General features: G+C 42.5%; 1 pseudogene; it reads left to right on the top strand.

Moving 5' to 3' along the window:
- Nucleotides 1–3236: 3236 nt before the first annotated feature.
- On the top strand, nucleotides 3237–4638 carry LOC104573831 (endoplasmic reticulum lectin 1-like; annotated as a pseudogene).
- Nucleotides 4639–8704: the final 4066 nt, after the last annotated feature.

The following is an 8704-nucleotide window of genomic DNA, read 5'->3' as shown; positions in this document are numbered from 1 at the left end:
GGAACTCTTGTCCCATATACAGAAAAATGAACTGTTTGTGGGTCATTAGCAAGATCCTGGAAAAAAACTTCTATATCATTGTTCTCCCACTTCTTTTCCTTTCTTATTCTCTGTTGAAAGTAATATACATTTCCAATGTCTTCATCATGCAGCTTTCAATTTTCATGTACTCCTTTGCACATTTCTTCCTTCCCTTTATTGTCAAGCCTGAAAATGGCACCACTGAGGTTATGAATTCTGAGTTATTGCCTGCAAGGATAATATGCTGATTCCTTTACAGGAGAAAAGGGCTAAGGGGGAACCTTAGTCGAAAAAAATAAAACCTCAAAACTGCCTTCCTCTCCATATCACTGCCTCTGAACTGTTCGGACTCTATTTAGCGAGCAGTTCCCTACCAGAAAAGAGAGTATGATTCAGCAAGTCATGAATAGGTCACCCACATCTAGAGATCTCATTAAGAACACCACAGATTTATAACTCTCTGTCCTGTATGTCATTGCGCAAAAGGTGTGATTATGCATGAAAGATGAAAAAAGAGGTAAATTATCCTTCCATAAACTGTGAGTGGAACCTTGGAAAAAGAGAAAATTAGTCTAGTAAAAAGTGAACTTGTACAGTCAACATTGCAGAAAACCAGGAAATTGCAATTTTTAGCTTTGAACTTATTCAATGCACTCTAATAAAATAATTACATTTACTATAATGATATACAGTACAGATTACAGGTAGCCTGTAGATCTCTTTATGTGATCATCAAAAGAAGGTTAATAATTCACATGGAACAATTTTACAACTGCTACATCTTGCTGGAAATATATGCACATCTGCCCGGCTTCTCTGCAGAAGATTAGATTCATTACGTTAAGAGTAGACATGCACTAATGGGGAACAGATGGCACCTGGTCCTTACATGGCTGCAGAAGAGATTAAATGGAGGCAAAGATTCTCCTCTAGCCAGGAAGAGTAAGGGCCATTTCCGTCTCTGCTCATGATGGTGCAGAAGGGTTGGGGAGGGAGAGGGAGGCAGCACTGTGATGTGCTGTCCCTGCCAATGGGCTGGAATTCAAGGAGATGGGGTATATATATCAAGCAAATTGGGTGGCAAAATGTAAACTGACAACTACTTTTCAGTGCTGCCCCTTAGCATAGCCCTTTGTACTCTTCCTACTCTTGGCAAATCTTATGGGGGGGATCACTATGATGTCCTGCAAAACCATATTAGCTTATTTGTACCAAATCATATGTATTTTGAACAGTTTAAAGAAAAATCATCATAAAACAAAAAATTAAACACCGTTCTATTTTTTGTTTTGTTTTGCTTTGTTTTCAGAAATGTTCTCCTCTCTTCAGAATGCTTACGGCAATAAAAGCTTTACTAGAACAAGGAAGAAAGCTGTGGCAATGTCTAAGTTACAATTGTAGTTCTTCAGCAAATTCCTGCTATCTCAGAAATTAATATTGGGTACTAAAAATGAATACTTTGAAATTATTGAGCGACAAAGAAATATTTGAGCAATTAATACAAGCATAACAGGCAATGGGGAGCAGCATACATATCCCTTAGACATAAACCATTGACCAAGTCTGGAACTAAGATTGGATCCAGCTGCACCCAGGCTCCTCTGAGAAGGAGTTTGGAAAGCAAGGGGGTCCAATCTGAACCTCATGACTCAACGGGAGGGTCTTCCTGGTAATTTTGTATAAACTTGTCCTCTATGCAGTAAATAATAGTGCCCTTTCCATAGAATCTCATTAAAACCACTGTCCATATCAATAAAACATTACTATTTCTTTCATAAGAGTGAAGGGCTTTGCATCACTTGCACCCACCCCCACTCGTTCCCTGACAGTTATGCACATATCGAAGTGCCCGTCTTATCAGTAGACACACTGAACAACTCCAACAGTGATGAGTCTGCTTGTAAAAGTGGCAAACTCGTGCAAATGGTTCAGACCCCCTCCATGAACAGTAAAAAAAAAAAAGAATGGGCTAATTCAAGTAGAGCCAGGTTGGTCAGAAATGATAGAGGAGAAGATTTAATTTTGGGATAGGATAGGTACCCAGATTAATAAGCAATTAACCTATCAATTCTGAGATAAGCTTTCTGGTGCTAATACATTATTCTTTTCCAGCAGTAAATTCTATTTTTAAGCCATAACTGATCAGTTGTAGCACTTTTTCACTTCAAATATATTTTTATATTCAACAGGGAATGAACTTAGGATTTTGCATTCTGAGGAATAAACAATACTTTAAAAATTCTGAACAGTGATATAAAACCTGCTAGTTCTCTGGAAATGTAGAAATCAAGAGGTAGTCTAGACTTTGAAAACATATATTACCCAAGAGTGAATTAAGATGCACTCATTATATACCCATTTTTGGCATAAAGAAGAAAAACATTGATCTCTTAATTTCCACTGTTCTTCGTTAACTAGTTTAGTCAGGGAAGGATTTTTTTTTTTTCTGAAATAACCAGTAGAGGACAACCTCCACTTATGAAAAAGATGTCAGGCACAGCCACTATTTCTTCCCTCTTGCTCTGAATGCATCAGTTTGTACAGTCAGGGGAGGAAAGTCGACAGTCCATGTGTGTTGCAGTCAGCCTGGGGCTGGCGACAGGCAGTGTCTCCTCAGCAGATGGGGGGCTGAGCAGGAGAGGTGGAAGCTGCAGCCACGTGGCCAGCGCATGACCAGTCAGCTCATTGGGTGGACTTGCGTGTGGTCGGTGCGTGATCACCTGCCCGATTGGCTGGTTGGGTTGCTGGGCTCTGTGTGCTGCCCAGGCAGGGCAGGGGCTGCTCCGGGATCGGAAACTATAAAAGTTGTGTTTAACACTAAATAAAGGTCTTTGGCTCACCATCACAGAGACCCTGCTCCTCCATACGCCCGCAAATGGTGCCCAACGTGGGGCTCGAAGACTAGCTGTCTCTCCGGTTGCACCACCCAGCTGAATTCCCGAATCACGCTGAAAGGAAGCGTCCTTTGTGCATGCACTAAAAGCCTCTTGAAAGGAAAGAGGTAAGCGGCTGGGAACTACAGGTTCATACCTAACGAAGGAACAGAAGGACTGAGTCCTTTCCTTCACAAGGTGCAGCAAATGGTGCTCGAACAGGGAGAGATAGGCGACAGATGCACTTGTCACACTGGGGCGTAGCTCGACTGAACGAAGGCTGAAAGGAAGCTGCGCACACACAAGTGCCTCCTGCAGGACGGAGGTGAGCAGTCAAGAACAATGGGGAATTCCATGACACAGGAGCAGAAGAATGTGGGAGAGGCGGCTGATTTGAAACAGAGCTTGATATGGGCTCGTGAGCAAGAACCGCATCTAAATATTCATATAGTGTACGACCCGCCAACGTGGGATAAGGTCGGGGTGATACTACGGGACAGGGCAGATGTGGCCGGCAGCAGGGGCCAGTGGCAGCGGCTCTGTGGCCGCCTCGGCTTGCTCAGCTCGGCGCAACCCTTGGGCACCACGATGGGGTGGCGGTGGCGTGGGCCGGTGCCGGTGGCAGCCGCACTGCCCGGCGGGATCCTGGTGTGGGCAGTGGGTGGGCCGTGCCGCAGCGCTCCCTTCAGTGCAAGCTGGCCCGGCACTGAGCTCAGCCTGCCCGCGAGTGGTGCTCTGTATAACCACATCATCATGACCGCTGTGGATATCCTTCTGCTCATCTCCAGTAGCAATGAGGAAGAGGAGAAGGACTACAACGGTCCTACTCTAGGAGAATTGTTGGAACGCCTTTTTCAGAAGAGAAAGAAACTGGTCAGAAAATAAACAAGAATACTGTCTTGGGAAAATGATGATAAAGAACCCACTGTCAGAACCAGATCAAGAAAAAAAGGAAAATCCAAAAGAGTGCAAAAGAGATACCTACAAAAAATACAGAAGAGCAAATGACCCCATACTATCCTGTAGAAATGGGAAATGGCACACCTTGTAGCTTCAGACAAAACCTACCCCAATCAAGCACAGTGATATGCATCTGCCATCCAGAAGCTAAGCACGAGATCCTCTCCATAACCGAAATCACGACTTGTGAATATGAAGGGGTTATACTGACACCTCTGTTATGCAGCCATCCTAAATACAGGTTCAGGGCTTCCCCTTTGAATAACATCTTTTGCCAGCCACTACCAGGATTGCCACTTAAATCCCATAACCTGGAACAGCTGGAGAAACAGCAAGAATTGATGAAGATGCCTTTTAGAAGAATTAAGGAGGAAGAAATGCATTCAACAAAATAAAATAAATCTTCCATCCATAAACCAGTTGCTGTTGGAAACCACCAACTATTGACTGTGGGAACAACCCATATCTCCAAACTGACTGACGACCAGCTTATAAAGGAGTTTCTTAGTGGTTCCTACTGCTTCCATGGGGGGGGTTGGTTGGTGGAAGTGCAAATATGTTATCACGAGGATAAGGAAAGCAGACGAGGCCCCACCAATACTGTGGCATTTTGGCGGAAAGGAACCAACCCAACCTAGTAAAGACATGATGGAGATGTGGAACCCAGGGACGAGTCAATGGGAAAAATCAGTACCACCGATAACATGGGGGCAAGGGTATGCTTGTGTCTCCACAGATCAAAGCCCGCAGTGGATTCCTGCACGATGGGTCCGACTGGCGCTAGTGGCGGCCTCCTCCTCCCTTTCTTCATTATCCTCACTGGAACCATAATGGCAAAAAAAAAAACAAAAAAGGGGGATATGTTGCAGTCAGCCTGGGGCTGGTGACAGGCAGTGTCTCCTTGGCAGATGGGGGAGCTGAGCAGGAGAGGTGGGAGCTGCAGCCAGGTGGCCAGCGCATGACCAGGAAGCTCATTGGGCAGCCTTGTGCGTGGTTGGTGCGTGATTACCTGCCTGATTGGCTGGTTGGGTTGCTGGGCTCTGTGTGCTGCCCAGGTAGGGCAGGGGCTGCTCCGGGATCAGAAACTATATAAGTTGTGTTTAACACTAAATAAAGATCTTTGGCTCACCATCACAGAGACCCTGCTCCTCCATACACCCACACATGTGAAACACTGTACCCGAACTAAGATATCAAAAAGGACATTATGCAGATGATGCAGGCAGACTTGGACCCGTGTGTAGGCAGCAAACTGAGAGGATCAAAAAGAGAGATGAACACAGTTCTCTAAAGCAGTAATTTGCCTGGTTAATTGATACATACAGAATTTAAGTCTTCTGATTACTGTAAAGTCTTTTAGTATGTTTCTCCATGCATTTATAATTTGCTGCCCAGATTTAACCATGATATCTGGAAACCCAAAGAGAAAAATAAGTTATTGTCATGTGTGCATGTGTATGTGTGTGCATGTATCTAAGGTGCCACAGGCAAGATGATGGCAGTATGACTTGCTTTCTGTTGCGCAAATTCTCTGCTATGCCAAAGAGTCAGGATAGCCTTTCCAATCAAAATGAAACCTCCCAGAGATTTATACAGGTCTGTAATACAATGGCAGGAAATTAAATAATGCTTCTACCTATGATTTGTAAGCAGATATTTTCTATTTCATAATTCACAACAATTGAGATATATATATTTTTATGCCATGTACCCTTTTGTATAGTGCAGGTTTAAAAATCAGGATACATGCATAAAAAGCACAGAGCATGCATATCCTTTAAATGTTTTCTCAAACGTTTTTTGCATTTATGCTTTATGATACTGTAATTAAATCTGAGAGTTTAGGTATCTGGCTTCAAAATGTGTAAAAACTCAAAAACTAGCTTCAACACTGCGGTCTGACTTTCATGCATGGTGAGGCACTTAACTGTCAAATAGTGATGTCCATTAAAAAGTTATTTCCATGGAAATGTTTTCATTTAAACAGGTGTCAGATCTGCTGACTGATTTATAGCCTGGTTGACTAGTAAGGGCTCTGATTGCTTGGGTGGCGGGACTATGGCAAGCTGTCAGATATCACCCAGTGACCCATGAGTGTTCCTCATCACTGACAAAATGAGAAACACAGTGCAGTTTCTGATTAAGGTGCTAGAGGGCTGCCCCGATCTGTTTATTTTCAAAGCTCTTAACTATATTCTAATAAGAGTACACACTAACTTCATATAGTGGGATTTACTGAGGCTTCAGATGTGGGGAGAGGAAATAAATATACATTTAAGCAAAAATCATCATCATCTAACATTTAGTAGACATTATGGATTATGTCATTAAATAAGAATGTAAGTATATTTAATGTCAATGCATGTCAACGTATACCTATGTGAAACGTTGCAGTTTGAAAGCCGTAGCGGTGGTGGTGGTGGGGGGAAGGAGATATCAAATCAATATCGGATTCGCAAACAGTCTGTGGACCGTAGGTCCGATTGCCTTCCTAGGAGCGAATCGAGTTCCCAAATAGTGTGATCAACTATAAGCTCGACTCTGGCAGTATCAGATTCATGAACAGTCTGTCAACTGTAGGTCCGATCGCCTCCCCCCAAACAAGTAGTCGAGTTCACAAACAGTATGATTTATTCAAATGCAACATTTACAAAGCAGGTTTCAGATGTCAGTAGAGGAAATTCTCTACTAGAGCATGGGGTTTTTAGCTCTCTCTGATGTACAAATGTGCAATCATCACTCACCCCAGAAGATGGGAGAGGGCTTTCAGTCTCGAGTCTCCTCAGACGGCGTTCCAGTCTGAGGGGAGGAAAGGGGGATCAGCCTGTCGACTGACCCAGGAATTACGATAGAGTCTTCCCTCCTCCTTTTCATCCTTAGTTCACCTTTTATACTTTTCTTTACATTCAGGTGGAGCTTGAGTGACTAGAGTCATACTTAATATTGTTATTGATTGGTGAAAAAGTTTCTCGCTTTCATTTAAAGGTACAGTCAATGGAAAATCTAGAGCGCATGCTCAGTGAGGGGTGGTCGTACCTCGGAGGCAGGCAACTTTTGGGATGGAGGTGTGTTTTGACATTATAATGAGACAAAGTTCAAGCAAAGTTCATCCGAAAGGAGTGATTTGCCACCTTTGCTGACTCAGCACAGGACATGTTATCGTATATCTCCCATTAGACAGCCACTGTGCAGCTTATCATCGGCCCAGCACAGGGAGTGCAACAGAGTTTGGCCGCAGTGTCTTCACTCCGCTCCATCCTCTCTTATTCCCCTTTGCAGCTGCGAGGAGGGCAGACTGTGGTGCCTAGGGAACCGTGGAGGAGCTGATTCAGTGTGTACCAACCATCCTGGAAGTGGCAACTGTGTATCATCCCAGGCAAGCTTCTGTAATGCCAAAACTTCTGTTAGGCCCTAGTTTTTCTCTCAGTTCCTGCTTTCAAATAATTCTTCCACAACCTATGAGTAATGATCCTCTTTTTGCCTATTCTCATATCTGCTTTTCAAATGCTCATTTAAAAAGAAAGATTGTTTGTGAGGCATTGTCCTCTATTTCCATTTAGCTCTGCCCAGCTCACATGGATAGAAGAAACAACCAATCTGTACTATTACAAAATGTCTTAATTCCCTTTTCTGCCTTCTCTCTAGCTATTCCCTTGTAAAGAAATCTCCTTGCATAAATATACTATCCCCAAGGTCCATGGTATGTAATATCCCAGGTTCTGCACATGCTTTAGGAGAAAATTAAGGTTGATGAAGTCAGTTGCAGACTCAGTCTCCTTCCTTAATCCATATATTTAGAGGATACAGAATTGCCTATAAATAAAGGCTAAAGTCCAGGCTAATGCTAGGCTCAACTGGTCGGGAGCAGATGCATTAGCTCCTGTGTATATAGACAGGGATGCAGGGAAGAGAGGAGGAGAAAAAAATACTTTACATCACTCTTGAAAAGGTAAGTATTATATTGGCAGATTCATTTGTGGTGGAGTGAGCTGGTCTCCCTGCACTCAAAGACGAAATAGAAATAGAGTCCAAGAGTGCTCCTGCTCCAGTTGCAGGAATATACACATATATATACACACATGCACACACACATTTATATATATGTGTATACATGTGCATGTGCACCTGCACACATATGTACACAGACATGTGCATCTACAAACAAGTTCAACTCATATGGGCTCCCGTGTTTAAATAAACATGCACTTTATGCACATCTTTTATGCATTCCTGTCTGATAAGGAAGGATTCTGTGCCAGGATAGGCATTTCTCCTCTACCTGTTTGCACTTAGGGGTTCTGGTGAAACATTTCCCCTCATACATGTGATATTCATGTAACCAAGCATGCCATAGAGCTTGTGTCAAAGTGTAATATAATTCAAATTAAAAATATGCAGATAATAATTAAATTAAAAATATACAGATAATAGGATGGGTTTGGAGCTTTTTTTTTTTTTTTTTTTTGGAAGGCAGGGTATGTTTTTTCCTCTAGTCTTAATGGACATTGTACGACATTCGTGCCCTTCAGTGCTTTTTCAATTTTTCACTAGGAGTTTCATGGTTATTAGCTAATTTATAATAATAAAATGCTATTTGTGCTTTGGTGTCACAGAGAGAACTGGCCTGAATGAGCTGATCCAACAAATAAATAGTGACCTTCAACTTTTAACTATATGCTGCTCACAGAGGTTAGATGATTGTATGAAGTTTGATTTTTAAAAGATCTAATTCATCCACTTTTTTTCTTGTCTTCACATATTTTTATACTGAGAAATGCTGCTCATGGTGTGAACACAAATAAGAGCTTTACACTACTTGAAAATGGTTCTTTTCCCATTTCTTTACTAAT

The sequence above is a fragment of the Tinamus guttatus genome, unplaced genomic scaffold (assembly GCF_059628265.1).
Source record: "Tinamus guttatus ecotype Peru unplaced genomic scaffold, ASM5962826v1 Tinamus_guttatus_pri_ptg000192l, whole genome shotgun sequence".
Lineage (NCBI taxonomy): Eukaryota > Metazoa > Chordata > Aves > Tinamiformes > Tinamidae > Tinamus > Tinamus guttatus.
The sequence above is the reverse complement of the archived record's forward strand: the minus strand, read 5'-3'. Positions and strand labels throughout refer to the sequence as shown.